Source organism: Paroedura picta, chromosome 1, assembly GCF_049243985.1.
Source record: "Paroedura picta isolate Pp20150507F chromosome 1, Ppicta_v3.0, whole genome shotgun sequence".
Classification (NCBI taxonomy): domain Eukaryota; kingdom Metazoa; phylum Chordata; class Lepidosauria; order Squamata; family Gekkonidae; genus Paroedura; species Paroedura picta.
Genome location: NC_135369.1, coordinates 99990080 through 100015402, shown reverse-complemented (window position 1 = coordinate 100015402; position 25323 = coordinate 99990080). Strand labels below are relative to the sequence as shown.

The 25323-nt window shown below is 44.2% G+C and overlaps 1 protein-coding gene across 4 annotated transcripts in view; it reads left to right on the top strand.

The window, feature by feature from the left end:
- The first annotated feature begins 2621 nt into the window (after nucleotides 1-2621).
- PLEKHG1 (pleckstrin homology and RhoGEF domain containing G1) overlaps nucleotides 2622-25323 on the top strand; it is a 167264-nt gene continuing 144562 nt past the window's right edge. For 3 of the 4 annotated variants that reach the window (XM_077349891.1, XM_077349881.1, XM_077349854.1), the window contains exon 1: nucleotides 2622-3062. The gene's annotated coding sequence lies outside the window, so the exon portion shown is untranslated. Of the gene's footprint in view, nucleotides 3063-3156; nucleotides 3263-25323 lie in introns of those variants that run through there. The other variant, XM_077349865.1, reaches the window with a different exon arrangement.

Genomic DNA, 25323 nt, shown 5'->3' with positions numbered 1-25323 from the left:
AGCTAGAGCACAGGCAGAAGAAGCTGTTGCAGGAGGATAGTGTTGTTTTTTTTTACTTGCTCATTGACTGTCATGGGATTTTTTTCTTTAAATTTGGACCTTCTGGCCAATGCTTCACAGAGCAATCCAAGGAGGGAGACATTTAGGTATTTCCTAAATGGAGAGGTGATTGTGTGGTTAATGAGGTTTGCTTTTGTCTTTTGGGCTCTCTCTCTCTCTGTAGAGGGGCATTCTACACAGCCCCCCCATTCCAAGGCGGAGCCTCAAGGGCACTTATCTTTGCATTCTGGAGAGGAGCTGTCATTCCAGGGGATCTCTAAGGGGCTTTCCGCACTGCTTCAAAATCGCACAATGGTTGCCAATTGAAAACGCTACTGATTTGCCGTTATGCACAACGTCGTTGACAATCTGCAACACTCCTGAAACCGATCCGCAAAAAGCGCTTCGTTGTAGCGCTTTCAGGGAAATCCCCAAAAGTGGATTCACCTTCCGGAAAGCGCTATACTCCTGCAACCAATCTGCAACACTAGCGGGAAAGTTCTCTGTGTTACCATTGTTGTGGTTTCTATAAAGTCCCTCCCCCTGGCTCTCTCCTCTGATCTTCCGGCGAAGCGATCGCCATTTTTTTTTCTCCGAGCGAGCGGAGATCAACACACCAGCGAGCCTCCGTTTAGCCAGTGAGGCTTCCCCGGCTGCAGTCCCTCCCCAGAGCTGTTTAAAGTCACTAAGCACAAACAACAGAGAAGCCCATTTGCTGATGTATTTTCCCTTTATTTTTCACACTGTTTTCGGCCGAAAAGCGCGCCCGTGAGGGGGGGGGGTTTCACTCAGGGGGAGCGTGGCAACGATGAAACGGCAGCTCAGACACACCTGCCAGCTGGATGGGTCTCTCCGTTGCAACGAAGCAACACATATTCGTTGCAACGGGTGTGTTTAAAAAAAAAACCTTTCTAAAAGGGAAAGGGGCTGTTTGGGAGCATGATAACGGCCGCCCATTGGCTGCTTGACGGCCAGGGGCGGGACGAGCTCGGCAATAGCGCTTCCTTTCTAGCGATTTTTGCCGAGACCGGAAGCCTGTGGGAAACGATAGAAACAGAACTGGATTCCACTACAAAGGCAGGTATGCATAACGACAAATTCCACTATTTAAAATGGTGATTTTTCGTTCAGCAAACAATTTGCTACAAGGATCCCGGTGCGGAAAGCCCCTAAGTCCCACCTGGAGGCTAGCATCCCTGAGCCTCCCTGGGTCATAGTATCACACAGACCTCCCCACCCAAATAGCCTTTTCCTCCAAGGGAACTGATCTCTGCAGTCTAGAAAGGAGCTTTCATTCTGGGGTTCGCCAGGGTGTAAACTGCACGGAGCTTTTATTCCAACCTCAGATCGATTCAGTCCCTGCGCTCTACACAGAATGCAATTTCTGTTTGGATTTTGGGCGATTTTAATTTTCCTTCTGCAGCAAGAAGGATCGATCTGGAGTCATCCTACCTTTATTGTGCGATATCTCAGACTGCTTTTAGGCCTGAATATCCAGCTTGGAAGAAAGCTCCGTGGTAGAGAACTTCTGATAGGCTAAAGGTAAAGGTAAAGGTATCCCCTGTGCAAGCACCGAGTCATGTCTGACCCTTGGGGTGACGCCCTCCAGCGTTTTCATGGCAGACTCAATACGGGGTGGTTTGCCAGTGCCTTCCCCAGTCATCACCGTTTTACCCCCCATTATAGCCCGCCACTCCCTTGCGGCTCGTATATATATATAAGTTGAGAGTTTCTGTGGGGTTCTTAGTGCAGTATTGGTACTACCTGTATCATGTCCTGCCACCAATAGAGAGCTACAATGATTCCAGTGTCTAGTTCTTTACCTACAAAATCCACCGTGGATCTAACACCCATTTTAGCCTATTTCAGAGGCATTTTGGGTTTAAAAAGGGGTGAATTACACTTCTTCATGTCTAAAATATGTCTCGAGTGTCTGTAATGCATCCCACTTTTTTTTGGGTGGTACTCTTGGTTGTTTAATACCCATTCTGGTTTGTTCTGGGATGTTCTTGAGGCTTTTTGGCCTGATAAGGGTTAATAAAGTTGTGGGATTTCCACCTTTTATTTCTTATATATTGTTATTTCTTATATCTGCAATGAACCCCACTGTTTTTTGCAGTGCTCTTGTTTGTTTAATGCCTGTTCCAACTGTTCTGGGTTGTTCCAGCTTCTACCCTATCCCACTTTCTTCCATTCATTTGCAGTGGAGGGTTAGCATCTTCTTCTCTATGCCACTTTTAAGATCTACCTGTCAGCCAGAAATTCAACAAGCACAGCCTTTTCTTATGGACATTTGGAGCAGCTGCATGATGGAACAATTCTTGTCTGTCATGCAGAAGAATTCTGAAGGGGGGGGGGGAGAGGCATAAACAGAACTTGCACTGAACTATGGCCTTATTGGTATACGGTTTGATGCCTATATTTACGTTATATTTCCTGCCCTTGAATTGACTTGGGTGCCTCATGGCTTTATGTCATGACTGCAGTAAGAAAGGCTTGAGCAAAGGGCCACCGAAAGCCAGCGTTTGATGGCTGGGTGTGAAGACAGTCGCGGCTGTGCGCTTTTCCTTATTTAATCTTCTCCGAGGCCGTCATTTGCTCTCCTGGCTCCACAGACAAGTCCAAGTAGTTAATCCGTCTCTTCCCCGCCTTCGGGGGAACTCCCGCGGCAGCTTCAGGCCAAGCCAGGCCTCCCTGAGGAGGGGCCAGCCCAGGGACGCCAAAGGCAGACTAGCCGCGGGAGTTGGAAGAGTTTTCCACGCGGCCGCCGCAGCCCTCCCGGCATAGGGGGAGAGGGAGGAGGAAGCGGAGAGGAGAGGCGGCTCTGGCCGCTCCTGCAGCTCCCGACGGCCTCTCCCGTTCCCCCAGCAGTCGGGGGACGAGCCGCTTGTTGCCTCAGCGGTGCCGCCACCGCCGCGTTTCTGCTCGCTCCCGGATTTAACAGCACAAACTGCCTGGCTTGGACTCCGTCCGCGGGAGCCCCTCGCCGGCTCGGAGCTGCTGCTGCCGCCCCTCAGCTCCCGGTAAGAGCTGCTGCTTTGTTCTGACGGCGGTGCCTCTGAGCGCCCGCCCGTGCGCTATGAGGCGAGGGTGGGCGTCCGGAGCGCGCCCCTTGGCAGGGCGGGGAGAGGAGCCCGTCGGTCCTCGTGTGGTGCTGGAGCCTTCGCTCGAAGCCCCCTAGAGCCGGGGGATCGGCTCCACCTGCTGCTTCCTCGCGCGAAAGGTGGGCTCTTGTGCTGCGGGAGTGGCCCCCATTGTTTCCCGCGATGGGGAGACGAGTGATTGTTCCTGCAGCTGCTTCGAGTGGCGAGGAGGAGGAGGCAGAAGACCTAGCGCTGCTTTACTCGGGGAAACTGTTCTCCTTCTGTACCGTTTATGCCCGGGGCACTTGCTTCCGGCAGGAGCCCCCCTGCTTTATTTACTGCTTCCGAGCATCATTCATTCTATTAAGTTTCTTGAGAGATGGGTCGGTGAGGCACGGCGAACTTCGAAATAATTCTCCCGCGAAAGGGGCCATCCGAAAAGTTACGTGGCCCCCGCCGATTAAAACCACTCCATCTTAGAGACAGAAACAGAAAGCGGCGGGGTTCAAAAGATCCCTTATCTTTTGTTACCTGCAGAGACTTGGCAACTAGCTGAGAGGGAGGAGTTTAAACCCTTAAACTTTTCTTGAGAGTTGATCTTCCTATATATCCCCAGTACTGAAGGAAAGTTGCCCTGATATAAAACGTATTGATCTGACCCTCTAAAACCCCTGTCTCTAATGTCAAGTGGATTTGTCATTCCCTTGTTCTGTCAGGATTGTCTACTGTGAGTGGCAAGCAAGCTCATTCTAGGGTCTCTGGCACCTACCCATCCTCTTCAGCCAGGGCTGCATTGGGGACCTCATGTGTGCACAGTAGATGCCTTAACCCTGAACTTTGACCCTGCACCTTTATATTACTTTAACTCATTCTGTTCTGCATTTGTAGTGATTTGTTAACCCTTTCCTGTGTGGAGGTTTTATGGCTGTATCAGTTGTACTGCATGCAGATGTACTGAGAAGCTAGAGGTGATTGTAGATGTCTAATGTGAGGGCATATGGCTAAATCAGAAGGGCACTTGCCTAAGCTGTGCGTATGGTTGTACATGTTATGCATATACTGGTGGACAAATGTTGTATGTGGTTGTGGAATGTCAACTGTCAGTTACGTGTTTTCAAAAATAAGTAAATGTTTTATTTTTCACAAATTATGGTTGTTTAGTTTGAACATAGGTAGCATGGGAAGTAAATATTTGAGGCAGCTGTCTGTTGGCTCTCTGATAACATTGGGTGGCCCATCTGGTATTGGACTCAGTTTTTGCCATCTGGTATAGAACAGGGTTTTGCCTTTTCTATGCTAGCTCCTGCTTTGTGGAATGGGCCCCCAAAATAGGTGAGAGGGGACTCCTTGGAGATCTCCAGGAGGCACTGCAAAGGGTCCCTGTGTGCCAGGGGTTTTGTGGGAGCTTGAATTGGGAAGTCTTTTCTAAGGAGGAGGGGAGAGAGAAAATTGGGATTTGTTATTTTGTTTTTGCTTTTAAACTCATAATGTTTTAAATAAAAAGAGTGCTATTCCAGTTGTTAGATGACCAGTCTGATTTCTGTTTGACATTAGAATGTCTTCCTTTTGGATTTTTTTTAAATGGAAAAGACTCCAGTCTACACAGTTGGTTATTTTAGCACCCAATGAATAACATCCATTAGTTTATAGTGACTGTATAATTGATATATTTTTTAATCTCGTGTAATTCTTTCTGCATGTTTTTTTAAATCCATTTTATAGGATCTATGTTCTAAACAAGGCTCAGCTTCTAAGTCTGCTGCAGTCATAGGAATAAACAAAAATATAACTGCTCTTGTGACAAGAGAATACTGTGCATAGCTTGTTGGGGAAAACTTTTTTACAACAGCAAGAACACTTTGGGATCTTAGTATCATATTATGAATATTCAGTCCTGTCTTCATAAAAGTGTTGCTGCTGCTGCCGCTGCTATTAACTGCTGCTATAAAACCATATCCAAGGCCTGATGTTATCATTCCTTTCAAAAGCCCTGACGGTTACCAACGTACAATGTTTCATTCACCAGTGAACTTGGGCAGGCTTTCTGACTTCAGGTTCTGCTTCATCATGTTTTCACTCAAGTTGCTGGGTTTTTCTCAAGGGAAAGACTTGCACTTTTTAAAATGCCACAACTAGGTTATTATCTGGAACTAGGTGGAACAGGCACATCACTCCCATCACTCTGCAGTTACATCACTGGCTGCCCATCAAGTACTGGGATCAGTTCTAAGTATTAACTCTCTCATGGCTTTGATCCCACCGTGCCAACTTTGCTCTTTCCAGCAGGTCCTTCTGCAGGTGCCATCCTCAAATGGCCAAAATTGATAACTGCCCACACTTGTGCTTTCTCTGTTGCAGATAGGGTTGCACGTCTGGGTTGGGAAAAACCTGGATACTTTGAGGGTGGAGCTAGGAGTGGGTGGGATTTTGAGAGGGAAGGGAGCTCAGTGGAGTATAATGCTATGGAGTCAACCCTCCAAAGTAGCCATTTTCTTCAGGGGAACTGATCTCTTTAGCTTGGAGATGACCTTTATTTCCAGGAGATCTCCTGGTCCACATGGGGACTGGCATCTCTAGTGTGGCTCTCAGTTTATGGAATGGCCTCCCTGATGACATTCTGAACATTCCCACTCTCATGGCCTTCAGCAAACTATGCAAAATAGAATTATTCAAGAGAGCTTTTTGTACAGGTAAATATAACTGTAGTGGAATGAAAGGGTCAGAAAGTTGCATTGGAAAAAGGACAGGAATGTGACCTACACCACTGTATTGCTCCCTAGCACTGCAAATATACCACAGACTAGGTGATTTCTTCACCGCTTCGTGTATCATGCTTAAGAATCTCATGCTTTGTTTCTCTTTGGGGTTTCTGTTTGTTTTCAGATTTCTGTAGTCTGAACCCTGTTTATTGCTTATTGGATATTCCATCCTATCGATTGTACTTGGTTTACACTATGGAATTCACTTTGAGTCTCAGTGAGAAACATGGATTGTAAATAACCTGTAATAATACTAATGGAGAGAAACTGAACTGACTCTGCTGAATTTTTCAGTTTTAAGCTGCTGCTAAGTTGTCCAGAGGTTGGACAGAATGTGACGGTCTTTGTTTTTAGGAGTTTTTGTTGTTCATACAGCCCTCAATGTGTTTAACTGGAAGTGATACCTAGGTGGAATTAACAACAAACTGGGCAAAGGTTATTGGTAGTACCATCTCTCATATTACACTACAGTAATAAAATAAATTATTACTGTAGTGGTGCTTTTGCATGTTCTCAGTAGCAAAGTTCTTTCTGGACTTCAACCTACTAAGCTGCTGAATGTTTATATGAAACAAATGGTTTAGTTTGTGTGTGGATAAAACTTTAAATGACTGAAATAATATTTTTACATAGCACTCATTCATTACTTTTTATTTCAGCTCTTTCTCTGAGATGCTCAAATTATTTTCACATCAACCCAACAATGGCTGAATGGAGATTTGAACTCCAATCTCCCCAGCCCTTTCCTGACACTATGACTGCTACATGAATACTGAAGGGATTACATTATAAGCCTCATCCTACAGAAATATTAATGTGGTGATATAAGTAGGTGCTATTCTTTTGACAAATGTACAGCTGTCTCTTGAACAGCATGATGCTCCCCTCTTTTGTTAGGTTCTAGCCGAGTCAGTTAATAGCCACAAGGGTGATATCAAATACTGCTTCTATCAACTCGACTTAGCTTGGAAGACCACCTACAGTCCTTAACACAGGACCATCTCTTTGGTATATTTATTTCTTTTATTATTAAATTTATATGCTGCCCCTCCCAAAAACCGGCTCAGGGCAGTTAACAAGATAAAATACACGGAGTTAAAACTATAAAACAGTTAATACAGTTAATTAACAATAAAACCAGATAAACATTTCTTGAAAATTCCATCATCAGTCAGTATCTAACAATTGCCAATCAGTATTCTTGTTTTCAGTGGGGATTGGTTGCAAGAAGGGGCCAATACTAGATTGTTGGGCCCAGCCAAATGCCTGGCAGAATAGCACTGTGGCAACTTAGCTCATCTGAACAAAACCTTCTAAAAATATCAGTCTGCAAACAGATAAAATTGGCAACCATCCATTCACACATATTCTCCGTGGCAGCTCTAAGATTATGGACTAGTATCCCTGAGGCTACTAGAAAGTCCCCCACACTTCTATCACAGAATTGTTCATGAGGACATTCTTGTTGAGGGAGCACAGCTGTGGTGTAGTGGATCTTCTGAAGAGGTTATATGTATTAGGGATAACATTTTCTACATTGATTGTCTTGTTGTCCTAAACCAGGCTTTCTCAACCAGGGTTTCCTGAAAGGGCAGGCGTTCATTATTTTTTTAAATTTGTTAAGCATTTATTGACATGAACATGCTGACCCCTCCCAAAAATGGCCAATGATAGGCCTGGAGGGGGTGGGAAGGGGCTGCAGGTGGAGTGTACCCAGCTATGCTTCCCAACCATATTCTGCACCATTGCGCCTCCTCTGAGGTTTCTCAACAGTTGCATTTGCTTTCATTATTTCTTTCTCCCAGTTCTTCAATCCCAGCTCCACTGCATTATATAGTTTTGCTAGGAATCTTTGCTGTTAAATCAAATGTTACCTTGTTTTATAATCTGCTTGCTGATGGAATCAGTAGTTTTTTAAAATCATACTTGTAATCTGTTTTGAGTCCCAGTGCAAAAAGTGGACAATAAATGAAAATGAACCTGTCCAGCCACTATGATCATCTTCCAAGGCCCTGCTTCAGATGCCTGCCTTTTGATATTCCATTGACAACTTTCTGGAATGCCTTCTTGGTGGTGGCTCTGGAACTCTCTCCCCAGGGAGACCCAACTGTCTCCTTCTGTTGCCATCTTCTACCAGTGGGTGAAGACTTTGCACGGCATTCTTTCAGGAACTTCTGATTGAGTTGATCAGTACCATGATTAAAACTGGTTTTAATGTTTTTATGTGTTTGTATGGATACCAGCTGTAGATTTAATTATTGATTTTGTATTATTTGTAGGACTTTCTAAGATAATATTGTATTATGCATGTTTTTATTTGTTAGCCACCTTAATGGTCCTTATGAGGGCAGAAGGACAGATTATCGTTATCCATTGTTGTTCCTCTATATATTTATGAAACAGCCTAGGGGGTGGGACGTGTCCGCCTGTCCAAGTTAGAATAGGGCCAATCAGGGTGCAGCCAGCTTTGTCCTGAATGGCCCTGTCCCTGCAGCTCCCGTCCTCCATCCCTGGACTCTAGCCTCTTTGCTCTCAGATGCCTCAGTGTCTGGAGCCAGCAGCAGGTAAGGGGAGAGGGTCCTGGGCAGAGGGTCATGGTGGAGGGCTTGCTAACAAGGGCCTCTTGGCCTGCTAGGCTGGGCCTACTGACTGCTTACTAAGGAGCTCTGTTCTGGCCCTGCTAAGGAGCTGTCCAGCCCCTGCCCACCTCACTTGATCTGGCTGCGAGCTATGGCCCAAAGCCACCTTAAGCCACCTGGCCGGGGGCTGGGGGAGGGTGCCCTTTCAAGGCCTGTTCTTAGGAATGGGCTTTGAAGCTAGTAAAGAAATATTTTGTTAAATAAATAAAATTATAATAAATAGCCTCAAACACAGATTATGGGTACTATATATTTGGTAACTCATAAAAAGAGCCTCTTGTTGCGCAGAGTGGTAAGGTAGCAGACGTGCAGTCTGAAAGCTCTGCCCATGAGGCTGGGAGTTCAATCCCAGCAGCCGGCTCAAGGTTGACTCAGCCTTCCATCCTTCCGAGGTCGGTAAAATGAGTACCCAGCTTGCTGGGGTGTAAACGGTAATGACTGGGGAAGGCACTGGCAAACCACCCCATATTGAGTCTGCCATGAAAACGCTAGAGGGCATCACCCCAAGGGTCAGATATGACCCAGTGCTTGCACAGGGGATAACTTTACTTTTACCTTATAGATCATTATCTAGTTTTATGTCATATATTGATGGGTATGATAAAGGACCAAAATGAAGCAGAAAATATTTTTTTAAAGGTGGCAAAATTATACAAAAGAACTATACAAGAGCGAGCTTAACATCCCTGATAACCACGATGGGGTAGTCACTGTTCTGGAGCCAGACATCCTGGAATGTGAAGTCAAATGGGCCTTAGGAAATCTGAGCAACAATAAAGCCAGTGGAGGTGACAGCATTCCAGTTGAATTATTCAAAATCTTAAATCTTCAAAAACTTTTACAATGCAGTAAAAGTGCTACACTCAGTGTGCCAGTAAATTTGGAAAACTTGTGGCCACAGGATTGGAAAAGGTCAGTTTACATTCCAATGCCAAAGAAGGGCAATGCCAAAGAATGTTCAAACTACCACAGCATTGCACTCATTTCTCATGCTAGCAAAGTTATGCTCAAAATCCTACAAGCTAGGCTCCAGCAATATGTGGACCGAGAACTTCCAGAAGTACAGGCAGGATTTCAAAGAGGCAGAGGATCTGGAGATCAAATTGCCAACATACTCTGGATCATGGAGAAAGCTAGGGAGTTCCAGAAGAACATCTACTTCTGCTTCATTGACTATGCTAAAGCCTTTGATTATGTGGAGCACACCAAATTGTGGCAAGTTCTTAAATAGATGGGAATACCAGAGCATCTTATCTGTCTCTTGAGAAACCTATATGCAGGTGAAGAAGCAACAGTGAGAACTGAGCATGGAATCACTGATTGGTTCAAAATTGAGAAAGGAGTTTGGCAAGGCTCTCGCCTTTCCTATTTAACTTGTATGCGGAGCACATCATGAGAAAGGCGAGGTTAGATGAGTCACAAATTGGGATCAAGATTGCAGGGAGAAATATCAACAACCTCAGATATGCAGATGATACCACTCTAATGGCAGAAAGTGAAGATGAACTAAAGAGCCTGTTGATACAGGTGAAGGAGGAAAGTGCAAAAGTCGGCTTGAAACTCAGCATCAAGAAAACGAAGATCATGGCATCCAGACCTCTCAATTCCTGGCAATTAGATGGGGAAGAAATGGAGGTAGTGACTGATTTTATTTTCATGGGCTCCAAGGTCACTGCAGATGGGGATTGCAGCAAAGAAATTAAAAGACGCTTATTCCTGGGGAGGAAAGCTATGGCAAATCTAGATGGCATCCTAAAAAGCAGAGACATCAACATGCCAACAAATGTGCGTCTAGTCAAGGCTATGGTCTTCCCAGTTGCAATATATGGCTGTGAAAGTTGGACCATAAGGAAGGCCGAGCGTCAAAGAATTGAGGCTTTTGAACTCTGGTGCTGGAGAAGACTCTTGCGAGTCCCTTGGACTGCAAGGTGAACAAACCGGTCAATCCTAGAGGAGATCAGCCCGGATTGCTCCTTAGAAGGCCAGATCCTGAAGATGAAATTCAAATACTTTGGCCACCTCATGAGAAGGAAGGACTCCCTGGAGAAGATCCTAATGCTGGGAGCGACTGAGGGCAAAAGAAGAAGGGGACGACAGAGAATGAGGTGGCTGGATGGAATCACTGAAGCAATTGGTGCAAATTTAAATGGACTCCGGGGAATGGTAGATGACAGGAAGGCCTGGAAGATCATTGTCCATGGGGTCACGATGGGTCGGACTCGACTTCGCACCTAACAACAACAATGTCATATATTGAGCCAGTGTGGTACACAAATCTAGTACCAGAAAGAATGAGATGTTAGGATATCTGTGACTGGATTTCTAAAATGTTTTTCTCGCTAAACAGCAGCCATTATCTCCCCAGATTTGGAGTGGGGACCCCAAGAGAGATGGTTTTAATCCTTTTGTTGTTGTTATGTGCGAAGTCGTGTCCGACCCATCGCGACCCCATGGACAATGATCCTCCAGGCCTTCCTGTCCTCTACCATTCCCCGGAGTCCATTTAAGTTTGCACCTACTGCTTCAGTAACTCCATCCATCCACCTCATTCTCTGTCGTCCCCTTCTTCTTTTGCCCTCGATCTCTCCCAGCATTAGGCTCTTCTCCAGGGAGTCCTTCCTTCTCATGAGGTGGCCAAAATATTTGAGTTTCATCTTCAGGATCTGGCCTTCTAAAGAGCAGTCAGGGCTGATCTCCTCTAGGACTGACTGGTTTGTTCGCCTTGCAGTCCAAGGGACTCGCAAGAGTCTTCTCCAGCACCAGAGTTCAAAAGCCTCAATTCTTTGACGCTCGGCCTTCCTTATGGTCCAACTTTCGCAGCCATACATTGCAACTGGGAAGACCATAGCCTTGACCAAACGCACTTTTGTTGGCAGGGTGATGTCTCTGCTTTTTAGGATGCTGTCTAGATTTGCCATAGCTTTCCTCCCCAGGAGCAAGCGTCTTTTAATTTCTTTGCTGCAGTCCCCGTCTGCAGTGATCTTGGAGCCCAGGAAAATAAAATCTGTCACTATCTCCATTTCTTCCCCTTCTATTTGCCAGGAATTGAGAGGGCCGGATGCCATGATCTTTGTTTTCTTGATGTTGAGTTTCAAGCCAACTTTGGCACTCTCCTCCTTCACCCGCATCAACAGGCTCTTTAGTTCCTCTTCACTTTCTGCCATTAGAGTGGTATCATCTGCATATCTGAGGTTGTTGATATTTCTCCCTGCAATCTTGATCCCAATTTGTGACTCCCCTAATCCCGCATTTCTCATGATGTGCTCTGCATACAAGTTAAATAGGCAAGGCGACAGTATACAGCCTTGCCGAACTCCTTTCTCAATTTTGAACCAGTCAGTGATTCCATGTTCAGTTCTCACTGTTGCTTCTTGACCTGCATATAAATTTCTCAAGAGACAAATAAGATGCTCTGGTATTCCCATCTCTTTAAGAACTTGCCACAATTTGTTGTGCTCCACACAATCAAAGGCTTTAGCATAGTCAATGAAGCAGAAGTAGACGTTCTTCTGGTACTCCCTAGCTTTCTCCATGATCCAGCGTATGTTGGCAATTTGATCTCTAGTTCCTCTGCCTCTTCAAAATCCTGCCTGTACTTCTGGAAGTTCTCGGTCCACATATTGCTGGAGCCTAGCTTGTAGGATTTTGAGCATAACTTTGCTAGCATGAGAAATTAGTGCGATGGTGCGGTAGTTTGAACATTCTTTGGCATTGCCCTTCTTTGGGATTGGAATGTAAACTGACCTTTTCCAATCCTGTGGCCATTGTTGAGTTTTCCAAATTTGCTGGCATATTGAGTGTAGCACTTTTACTGCATCGTCCTTTAAGATTTTGAATAGTTCAACTGGAATGCTGTCACTACCACTAGCTTTATTGTTGCTCAGACTTCCTAAGGCCCATTTGACTTCACATTCCAGGATGTCTGGCTCCAGGTCAGTAACTACCCCATTGTGGTCATCAGGGATGTTAAGCTCGCTCTTATATAGTTCTTTAATCCTTTACCCCTCATCATTTCCCCAGTCTTAGCTGGCCCTCCAGAGCTCCTGTTTAACTTATTGTTGGGAACATGTAGGTTACCTTAGGTTTTTCTAGTAGTGTCTTTGAGGCTGAGAAAATTGTGTCGTTTGGATAAGGGTTAAATTTATGCCATGGCTATGGTCTGAATCAGTGCTTGCACACACTCCTACTTCCATTCCCAATATTTATTTTCTTTTTCTGAAAATACATTCATAGGTCTCTCGTTGAATTTTGCTCAAAAGTCAACTAGCTAGAAATTCCTGATTCAAATGCTAGTTCAATTATGAACTCACTCAGTGTCCCTAGAGAAGCCATAATCTCTTAGCCTCACCTGGTGTGTGATGGATATAAAACCAACATACCGCATCCGCCGGTGGGCGCAAATGCACATGTGTGACCATTTCATGCATGCACATTTGCGCAGAGCTGTCGTGCATGCATGTTTGTGCCCCCAGCGGGCACAAATGCACATGCACAAAAACTCCATGCATGCGCATTTGCACGGAGCTGCCGTGTGTGTGTGGCGCCACCGGGCCGCCCTCTCCCTTCCACCCCTGCTAGCGCTCCCCAGCCTTAAAATGGTTGGGGGCCACTGCTGTAGAGAGTATGTTTGTTTATTATAGGCCGTTGCTGCCAACCCATTGGCTCTTGGCAGCTGACAACAATAAAATATGATGAAACCCCCCACAATAAAAGACATAGAAGCCTGCGATCCCCAAATTCCACAACAAACTAATACCCCCCCCCACACACACACCTTGCCTCCCTGGATTTGCCAGGTCTCCAGGGATGATAGTACATGTAGGTAATAATAGAGGAGGGGCAAGATCTTCTGCCTGCCCGGCCTCAGCCAAAAGCCTGGCTAAGAACTGCATCTTACAGGCCCTGTGGAACTGGGTTAGCTCTGACAGGGCCCTCAGCTCTTCTGGGAGCTCATTCCACAAGGTGGGGGCCAGGGCTGAAAAGACCTGGCCATGGTTAAGGCCAGGTGAATTTCACATGGGCCAGGGATCACCAACCTATTTGAACCCACAGAGCGAGTATGTGTGGATTTGCTCCAGCTGCCAAGTAATGCTAACCCATAATATGATACAGTGCTCCCAGTGTTTAAAACACTATGGTGGTGGCCGTATGAAAACAATGTAAAGTAGGCTGCTATTATTGTCCTCATATTGTGCGTGAGTGCTGAGGCTGAGACAGAATGGCCTGCTTAATGCTGCCTAATCCCAGTTAAATATTTTACAGAATTTTGATTGTATTAATTTTTTAGCATTTTATAACAGTAACTAATGTTTTTAGTGTGATTGTGATTTTATCCTACACTTTGTAAACTGCTCTGAGTCCATGGCGGAAAGGCTGTATAAAAATCAAATAAATAAACACTGAGTTTATGGGAGACGTGAGATTTGAGCCAGGGTCCTCTTGTAACACAGTTAATTTTCGTACCTAGTGTATTTCATTAGTGCAGATACAATAGCTATGGGATTCTTTGCAAGTATGGCGGGACGGTTGGTTAAGTGTCCTCTTTCTCCTTCCCAGTTTTTCAAGAATTTGCCCTGTTCAACTCTACATTCCTTATTTCTCCCTTCACTATTCTGTGTATTCACAGCATATCAATGTACTGAATATAAAATAAATGCAATAACTGAAATGTATCATTTACAGTAAAAGCAGCAACACTGTAAAATGTCTTCTTCATGTCTTCCTTCCTTTGGGTGATGAACAGCATTTACTGATTAAGGCTTGTGGTTCAAATTTCCACAAGTGCTTGTGGTCCTGGCTTCCAGCTAAATTTGTAACGGAATCCTGTTTGCTTGTACTGAAGCTAAATCTGGAAGTAGCAGATAGAGGGTATATAAGCTATTGTGACTGCAAGGCAGAAGCAGACAGCTGCTTTAGTGTTTAAGATTTACCTGGCTTCTGGTAATTAAGAATCTATATTAACACCATGGTGATTGAAAGTGCCCTTAAGTCATCATAGCTGACTTATGGGGACCCCATAGGATATCCAAGGCAAGAGATGCTCAAATGTGTTTTGCCATTGCCTGCCCCTGCATAGCAATCCTGAACCCCTTTTGTGATCTCCCATCCAAGTACAAACCACAGCTGATCCTGCTTAGCTTCTGAGAACTGACAAGATCAGACTAGCACTCACACCAGGGCTATAACTTCCTAGATGATGACATTGTGAGTCTGGAAAAGATATTTGATAGAACTGACAGCTGAGGATCAGGTAAGTTAAATCGTATACTTTTGCATATTTATCAATATCACCACATAACATTGGTATTATTGAAGCCTAACAGATTCTCATTTCTTAAGCTGGAAAAGTATTAGGAAAATCTAACTTTAGAAGGCCAATCGTATATCTATTCTCAGCCTTAGGGCTATTTTCAGTCCTCGGAGGAGCTCTTTTTATACCAGCTGACATAGAAAGTGAAGGTGAGGAAACAACTATTCTGCTGTTTCACCCCAAGCACTGTGCTAGAGTTCAGATGACTGCTTCACCCTCCATCTTCAGTCTAAATTCCTACCAAAAAAGTACAACAAACCAGATATTAATGTCAAATGCAGTTGGGTTTATCCTTGCCATGGATTTTGCTTTGTTATTCCGATTGCCAATATGAAATCTTACAACATGAAATCGTACAACAATCTTACAAAATGTTTTAAATAACTGTATTTCTCTGAATAAGTAGTTCATTTCTCAGGTGTGTAGCATTTGGGGACATATAATTTTGTTGTTGCCATCAGGACACAGCTGAATTATGGTGACCCCATAGGTATCCCCTAGAACAGAGGTAGTCAAACTGTGGCCCTCCAGATGTTCATGGGCTCCTGGGAATTGTAGTCCATGGACATCTGGGGGGCTGCAGTTTGACCCCTGCCCTAGAGTCTCCCATCCAAATACTAGCCAGCACTGATGCTGCTTAACTTCTGAGATCTGATAAAACTGGGCTATCCAGGTCAGGACATATAATTTTTACTCTTAAAAAATATCAAGTCGTTGCTTAGAAAACTCCCCTCCTTCCTTTTGAAGGGCAAGTGCTAAGCTACGCTTGTGTCTTCATTTTTGAAAATATAATATGAGAAGGGAAATTTTAAACTTAGATTGTGAAGAGGCCACGGGGATAGAAGGAAATAGAAGAGGCCACGGGGAGAGAAGGAAATAGTGTTGAGAAGAGGGAAAAAAGGAGAGTATTGGTAATTGGAGACTCCCTGCTAAGAGGAATGGATCGCCATGTGGCTGGGCCCAACCCCCTAACCCGAGAGGTGTGTTGCTTGCCAGGGGCAAAAATTAAAGACATTTCAGAACAGCTGCCCAAACTCCTCAAATCTACGGATCGCTATCCATTTGTGATGGTCCATGTGGGAAAGAATGACATGTCCGTGAATACCATCGCTCCTATTAAAACAGACTATCAAGATCTAGGGAGGAAGCTCAAGCAAATGGGGGCACAAGTGGTATTCTCTTCAATCTTGCCTGTCAAGGGAAGAGGAATGCGTCGGGAGAGGAAGATAATGGAGGTGAATCAGTGGCTGCGTAGTTGGTGCCGGCAGGAGAGATTTGGTTTCTGGGACCATGGGATAGGCTTTCTTGAGGAAGGCCTACTAGCACCTGATGGACTGCACTTATCGAAGTTGGGGAAGAATGTGTTTGGCAGGAACCTGGGGAGATTCATCAGGAGAGCTTTAAACTGAAGCCACAAGGGGAAGGAGACGTTCAACATAGGGAGTGTAAGGAAGGAGACCGATCTAGGGCAGCCCAACCGGGAAGACCAGCTCATAAGGAACCAAAAGTAAAAGGATTCAGATGCCTTTATACTAACGCCCGAAGCATGGGCAGTAAGAAGGAAGAGCTGGAACTTCTCATGCTGATAGAAAGGTATGATCTAACTTGGTGGAATGATTCTCATGACTGGAATGTAATAGTGGATGGATATGAACTGTTCAGAAAAAACAGAATAGATCGAAGAGGTGGAGGAGTGGCACTGTATGTGAGGAAAGGGCTTATCTGTCAAGAAATTCGAGTGATGGAGAGTATATCTACAGTGGAAAGCATCTGGGTGAAAATAAGCGAGGGGAAAACAAACAGTGTGGTGGTTGGTGTCTGCTACCGACTGCCTGACCAACAAGAGGATGTGGATGCTACACTTTGTGAGAAGCTTGAGAAAGTATCCAAGCGGCAGGACCTTGTCATCATGGGTGACTTCAATTTCCCAATGTGTGCTGGGAAACAAACTCTGCAAAGTGTCCTTAGTCATGTAAGTTTCTGACCTGCCTGGCTGACAATTTCATTTATCAAATGGTAGATGAACCCACGAGAGGTTCAGCCATACTGGACTTAATCCTGACCAACAGGCAAGAGTTGGTGGATGAGGTGAAGGAGGTGGGGACCCTAGGGGGAAGTGACCATGTCCTCATAGAATTCCTTTTGAGATGGGGAGGCAAGGAAGCTTGTAGCCAGATGCGGATGTTGGATGTTCGTAAGGCAAACTTTAATAAACTCAGAGACACGATGAGTGTCATACCATGGACGAGAATGCTGGAAGGGAAGGGAACATGTGAAGGGTGGGCGCTACTCAAATAAGAGCTATTGCATGCTCAATCAATTACTATCCCAGAAAGACGAAAACACTGCAGGAGCTCTAAGAAGCCTATTTGGATGAACAGAGAACTTCAAGAGGAACTAAGAAAGAAAAGGAAAACGTTCAGGAAATTGAGGGAAGGACAGAGCTCTAAAGAAGAGTACCTACAGGTTACTAGGCACTGTAGATCAATCATCAGAAAGGCCAAAGCTGAGAGTGACCTAAGATTGGCCAGGGAAGCCCACTGTAACAAGAAAAGATTTTTCAGTTATGTGAGGAGCAAACGTAAAGTAAAGGAGGCAATAGGCCCACTGTTGGGTGTGGATGGACAAACTCTAACTGAGGATGCAGAGAAAGCAGAAAGGCTTAGTGCCTATTTTACATCTGTTTCATCCCACAGGGTTTAGGCACATCTAGAGATGGCAGTAGCCAAGAGATAGTGTCTGGGTGACAGATTGACAAGGACATAGAGGTTGTCGAGAAGAATTTAGCTGCACTTGATGAGTTCATATCCCCTGGGCTGGATGAAATGCACCTAAAAGTGCTCAAAGAACTTTCCGGAGAACTTGCACAACCCTTGTCCATCATCTTCGGGACCTCTTTAAAGACTGGAGATGTCCCCGAGGACTGGAAGAGAGCAAATGTTATTCTGATCTTCAAAAAAGGGAGGAAGGATGACCCGGGAAACTACAGACCAGTGAGTCTGACCTCTGTTGTGGGGAAGATAATGGAGCAGATATTAAAGGGAGCGATCTGGACAATTTGGTAATCATAGGAAGTCAGCATGGATTTGTGTCCAACAGGTCCTGTCAGACCAACCTGGTTTCCTTTTTTGACCAAGTAACGGGTTTGCTGGATCGTGGAAATTCGGTTGATGTCGTTTACTTGGATTTTAGTAAAGCTTTTGATAAGGTTCCCCATGATGTTCTGATGGATAAATTGAAGGACTGCAATCTGGATTTTCAGATAGTTAGGTGGATAGGGAAATGGTTAGAGAATCACACTCAAAGAGTTGTTGTCAATGGTGTTTCATCAGACTGGAGGGACATGAGTAGCGGGGTACCTCAGGGCTCGGTGCTCGGTCCGGTACTTTTTAACATATTTATTAATGATCTAGATGAGGGGATGGAGGGGCTACTCATCAAGTTTGCGGATGACACCACATTGGGAGGACTGGCAAATACTCCAGAAGATAGAGACAGAGTTCAACGAGATCTGAACACAATGGAAAAATGGGCAAATGAGAACAAGATGCAATTTAAAAAAGATAAGTATAAAGTTCTGCATCTGGGTCAGAAAAATGAAAAGCATGCCTACTGGATGGGGGATACGCTTCTAGGTAACACTGTGTGTGAACGAGACCTTGAGGTACTTGTGGATTGTAAACTAAAAATGAGCAGGCAGTGTGATGCAGCGGTAAAAAAGGCAAATGCCATTTTGGGCTGTATCAACAGGGGCATCACATCAAAATCACAAGATGTCATAGTCCCATTGTATACGGCACTGGTCAGACCACACCTGGAGTACTGTGTGCAGTTCTGGAGGCCTCACTTCAAGAAGGACGTAGATAAAATTGAAAGGGTACAGAGAAGAGCGACGAGGATGATCTGGGGCCAAGGGACCAAGCCCTATGAAGATAGGTTGAGGGACTTGGGAATGTTCAGCCTGGAGAAAAGGAGGTTGAGAGGGGACATGATAGCCCTCTTTAAGTATTTGAACGGTTGTCATTTGGAGGAGGGCAGGATGCTGTTTCTGTTGGCTGCAGAAGAGAGGACACGCAGTAATGGGTTTAAACTTCAAGTACAATGATATAGGCTAGATATCAGGAAAAAATTTTTCACCGTCAGGATAGTTCAGTAGTGGAATAGGCTGCCTAAGGAGGTGGTGAGCTCCCTCTCACTGGCAATCTTCAAGCAAAGGTTGGATACACACTTTTCTTGGATGCTTTAGGATGCTTTGGGCTGATCCTGCGTTGAGCAGGGGGTTGGACTAGATGGCCTGTATGGCCCCTTCCAACTCTATGATTCTATGATTCTATGATTCTATGAAGATAATAGGCGGTGTTGCAAGTCAAGCTTAATCTAATCCAGCATCCAGTTTCATACAGCTTGTTTAGCATTTAAATCTAATTTATAAAAACATGTTTGCTACTTAGATCTTCTTACCTTTATTTCATACCACACACATCACTTAAAGCTTATCATTTCCAGACATATTGAATGGCATTAACATGCTATTATCTATGATACATGAGAGGTGCCACAAAGCAAAATATAAATGCAACAAAATATGATATAATGGTTCATATGTTTTTATCCTGCTTAATCACTTGTTTGTTTAAACTGTTTTCCCTCAGAGTCAACCTTCAGTATGGCTATCCCTGATTAATAATAACTATTCACCGCTCAATTCCTGCATTGTGCAGGGATTTGGACTAGATGACCCTGGAGAACCCTTCCAATTCTATGATTCTAATATCTATTCATCATAGAGCTTTTACTGAATTAAAAGAATCTTTTACTTGTTTGAGAAACCTTAACAGAAAATATGTTATATACATGCAGAATTCCTAAGTATTACTGAGCTCCTCAGAGGTTTGTGGCTACCTAGTAAAAAGTGTGATTGTGCATTGGGTTAATAGTTGAGATACAAAACCAAGACATTTGTCTATTTAGTTCACCATATTGACTGTACTAGACTCCTGGTACACATTACAGTGAACACATAAGCCCTGTGCAAATGACCTATTTGTGAATATACTCACCATCTGTGGAAGGGAGACTGAACCCACTAGCCCTGTCTCTGCACTTTCACCAACTAGTCTGCAGAAGATCACAGGGAGAGACAGCATATTTGAGGGCATTTCTTCTGCATATTTGCACCATGCAGATAATTTGGCAATTGTGCAGATGTGGGGGGTTGGGAAGAGTACTCATGTCTCCTCTTCTCATGTGGTTAGTTTCTGCATGGATAGTCCTTTTGTACATGGCTTTAGAGAGAGTTGTCAACCTCCAAGTGTGGCCTGGAGAGCTCTTGGAACTTTAACTAATTTCCAGACTGCAGAGATAATTCATCTAGCAAAAATGAGTGAATTCTGTGGCACTATAACCCACTGAGGTACCACCCCTTCCCAAAACCTGTCTTACCCAAGATCCACCCCCAAATCTCAAGGAATTTCTGGACTCAGCACAGCAACCCTGGCCATATACTAACTGTATACACGTGAGTTTCCTTTGCATGCATGCTAAGTATTTCTTATGTTTCATACAATATGTAAGCAACAGAAGGTCAATGTTGCACTATAGGATTTAGGAACAGTTTTGCTTTAACTTTCTAATAGTAACCACATGTTGGAACACATATTAGATGGTAGTGTGGATTAATGTGTCTTTTTAATACACTGACATAACATCTGTTGGGAATGGTTAGGGATTCAAGAACTTATTGACGAATGGGTAGAATTTAGAGAAATCTTTTTAAGGGCATGGAATTGAATTATATTGCATAAGAATCTAGATTTTGTTTTGGGTGGTCTTGGCTTGATTGCTTCTTAGCCTATGAAGTTAAAAAATATGACAGACTGGTATTAAAAATCTCAGAAGTCAGTGCAAAAATGTAGAGTTCTTTTGGCACTAATATTCTAGTCTGCAGCTGCAATAGGTTATACACAACAATAGTTTGTGTTGCTGAATGGCAAACTGCTTTTAAAAAATATGACACATTTAAAAGCATATTGACCCTTCTGATTTGGAAATTCTTGTACTGACAACAAAGGGAAAAGTGGGGATTTGTGTGTGGAGGTGAACAGACGCCCACTTCAGACAATTACCAGTGAGCTGATTCTCATAGTGAATGATAGGGATGCCAGCCTACAGTTGGAACCTGGGGATCCCCTGGAATTACAGCTCAGCTTCAGATAGAGAGATCAGTTCCCTTGGAGAAAATGACTGCTTTGGAGGGTGGATTCTATGGCATTGTACTCCACTGAGTTTCCTCCCCCATAAATCCCACTCACTCCCTGCTCCACACCCAAAGTTTCCAGGAATTTTTCAACACAGAGCTGGTGGTGCTATTCCTCTTCTCCCCAGGCTCCATCTCCAAATCTCCCAAGAGTTCTGAACCTTGATCTGGCACCTCTACCTTCTCATTCCCCATTGGTGGCCAGGAAGGACCTGACAACCCAAGTGAAATAGTGAGCAGGTACCTCCTCTCCACTACATTAACAAAGTAATGTGTGATATGGATGTCCCAAGTAGAAGCCTATGTATGCAGTTGCCCAGCTTGCTGTACAGAGACAGCTTGGTGTAGAGAGCAAACTTGGTATAGTGGTTAGGAGTGCGGACTTCTAATCTGGCAAGCCAGATTTGATTCTGCGCTCCCCCACATACAACCAGCTGGGTGACCTTTTGCTTGCCATGGTCAAGCTGTTCTGACTGAGCAGTAATATCAGGGCTCTCTCAGCCTCACCTGTCTCACCGGGTGTCTGTTGTGGGGAGAGGAAGGGAAGGCAAATGTAAGCCACCTTGAGTCTCCTTTGGGTAGAGCATATAAGAACCAACTCTTCTTGCCCCCCCCCCCCAGGCCCTTTCATCTTTAGGAGCCTGAGTTGTCATTGGCGAGTCACCCCTCCAAAACAGCTATTTTCCCCTGGAGAGCTTAGGATGACTGGAGATAAAGATAGCGATTAAACTACTGTAGGGGTGGGAATCTTGCCCTGCTGTACTTTTTTGTGTGCTGTGTCTTGCGTGGCAATATGCATCGCCACCCATTGGTTTCATTTTTTTTTAAAAATCGTGCTATGGGGAACTTTGGTGGCACACAAAGCTCTGATTGGTTGCGTCCATTGATTGACAAGCTGAGGAATGGTGACTAAAAGAGCATGTCTCTTGCTGGTGCCTTTTTCACTGCCAGTGAGAAGAGGGAAAGGTGAGCCTCCATGGCAGAGTGTGGAGGGGAGAAATGGCTGAATTTATTATCATGCGATTGTGGGTACGAGACATCACGTGATTTTGTCCCACGTGCGGAAGTGGTTTTGGAAAGTGAAGTGAAAGCTGCACTATGAAGAACAGGGAGAAGCAAGTCACTAGGGAATATCAAAAGATGTATTCCAATCCACAGCTTCTGTGGATTGGATATGTGAACAAATATAGATTATAAAATCATGGTCCACAGACTGGAAACTCTCAATTTATATTCAGGTTCTGAAAATATAGATGTCAAAGACTGCAGTAACTATAGGTTCATTGCATTAATTTCTCATACGAGTAAAGTGATCCTTAAAATTGTGCAACAAAGACTGTTATGGTATATGGCTCAAGAAATGACAGATGTCGCAACATCTGATTCTTTTGATGGCTGCTGTTAGGGCAGAATATGGAGAAACAGAATGGTTTACAATTGACAAAGGTGTCAAACAAGGATTATTTTCCCTCCTTTTCAGTCTGTACACAGAACACATCATAAGGAAAGCCGTATTAGATTTAGAGCAGTGGTTTTCAACCTTCCTAATGCTGTGACCCTTTAATACAATTTTCACTCTATTTCCATCTAAATTAGTAGTTCTCAACCTGGGGTTCGGGACCCCTTTGGGGGTCGAATAACCCTTTCTCAGGGGTTGCTGCAGAGCAAGCAGCTTGGCTGGGGGGGGCATCCACACAACAGCCTTGTGGGGTAGATCAAGATTGAGTGTTTGTCTGTCTAGAGCAGCGGAAAAGAGTAGGATCAGCATGTTGGGACAAGAGACAGAACTGAACTAAGAAACCCCGGGAAAAAAACAATTTACATATAATCATGAACAATGGATCTTCACACCATTAGTCAGTTTCAGTTTAATTTCTGTGAAAGAGCACTTGCATAATTTTATGGCTGGGGGTCATCACAACATGAGGAACTGTATTGGATTTAAGTTCTAGAGACTCTGGGTTCAAGGCCATGAAAGCTAGCCAGTGGATCTTGGATCAGTTGTATTATTTCAGCCTTATCTACTTCAGAAGTTTGTAAGGAGGAGGAATGGAGAATGATACAAGCTGCTTTGGGTCCTTATTGGAGGAGAAATGCATACATAAATGAATAAATATCAGCTGTTTTCTAGTGTCACAAGCTTTGTTCTTTGCAGTGGTGTTTGCAACTCGTAATTGGGGGCTTTCCGCACTCCTTCAAAATCGCACAATGGTTGCCAATTGAAAATGCTACAGTTTTGCCATTATGCACAACGTCGTTGACAATCTGCCACACACCTGAAACCGATCCGCAAAAAGCGCTTCCTTGTAGTGCTTTCAGGGAAATCCCCAAAAGTGGATTCACCCTCCGGAAAGCGCTACACTCCTGCAACCAATCTGCAACACTAGCGGGAAAGTTCTGTGCGTTACCATTGTTGTGGTTTCTACAAAGTCCCTCCCCCTGGCTCTCTCCTCTGATCTTCTGGCGAAGCGATCACCATTTTTTTTTCTCCGAGCGAGCAGAGATCAATGCACTGGGAGCCTCCGTTTAGAGGCTTCCCCTGCTTCAGTCCCTCCCCAGAGCTGTTTAGTCACTAAGCACAAACAACAGAGAAGCCCGTTTGCTGATGTATTTTCCCTTTATTTTTCACACTGTTTTCGGCCGAAAATCGCGCCCGTGAGGGGGGGGATTTTTTTTTTCACTTGGGGGGAGCGTGGCAATGATGAAACGGCAGCTCAAACACACCTGCCCGCTGGATGGGTCTCTCCGTTGCAACGAAGCAACGCATATTTGTTGCAACAGGTGTGTGTTTTTTTTTAAAACCTTTCTTAAAGGGAAAGGGGCTATTTGGGAGCATGCTAACGGCCGCCCATTGGTTGCTTGACGGCCAGGGGCGGGATGAGCTCGGCAATAGCGCTTCCTTTCTAGCGATTTTTGCCGAGACCGGAAGCCTGTGGGAAACGATAGAAACGCAACTGGATTCCACTACAAAGGCAGGTATGCATAACAACGAATTCCACTATTTTAAATGGCGATTTTTTGTTCAGCAAACAATTTGCTACAAGGATCCCGGTGCGGAAAGCCCCTTAGTTAGAGGGCTGGGCCCCTGAGACTTATATTCAACACCATTCTCTGTATTATAGGATAGGAAATAGCCAGCACTTCAGAGAGAAATTTGAATTGCTATATGTTTGATGATGGAATCCTCCCTTCATGTTTCTGGCTTTCTGACAACTAAAGTCAATGTTTTTGTACATTAATTGGATGTTACCAGTCAAACTTTTCCTAACTTATATTTAAACCGGCTTTGCATCTAAATTTAGTTTTCTTTTAGGGTCCTTTAAAAAAAATGCCTGGACTCTAATATTTGGTTTCTTTTACAATGTATATGTAGATGTTGTTTTTCACATCTAAGATAATATGCACTGCCAGTTCCCATACTTCTGAAGTAATCAGTGTTCACAAGTGTGACTATTTATTTACGAAGCACAATAACAAAGGAATGCAGTGGCACCTTTAAGACTAACAAAAATTTACCACAGCATAAGTTTTTGAGTCACAGTTTATGCTGGGATAAATTTTGTTTGTGTTTTAACTGTCCCTGGAGTCTTGGTTTGTTTTACAGCTACGTATTAGCATAGCTATGTCTAGGATAATTAAATGCCAGTGATTTTGTTGCACTTGTTGCACTGTAGTTTCCTGTAAAATCACATTGAAAATCTGTTCATACTGCTGTTAAAGGTTAGTATTAAAGCCTTTCAAGTAATGGGCATCAACAGATAGCAGGCTCCATCTTCTGAAGAATTATACATAATAAACAAGTTGACCTAGTTTATTCTAGTAGCAGATGTTTCTTCCTGCAGAGAGAAGAAATATTTTAATGGAGGAACAAGGCAGGGTGAATAGACATGCAGAGAACATTTGGGCAGTTGTGTGGGTGGGAATAAAAGGGATAGTTAACTGAGATATTGGCTGTGCAAATGCCGGGAGGGAATTCAGAGTAAGTGAAGGGAGATTCTTTATGTGACTGTACTACTGCTGCACCTTGCTTTCATCATGGAGCTCCAAACAGTGTGCAGAGGAATCCAGGTACTGAACATAATGATCCAGACCTGCTTATATGTTTGATAATAAACAAACAAAATATGTTGGTCAGCCATAGCATCCCATGCTCCTTTGATCTCACTCTCTGGTTATGTGAGGCATGGATAGTGTACATGAGCTTAGGGGAATACATGTGCAAAGTACGTGCAGGCTT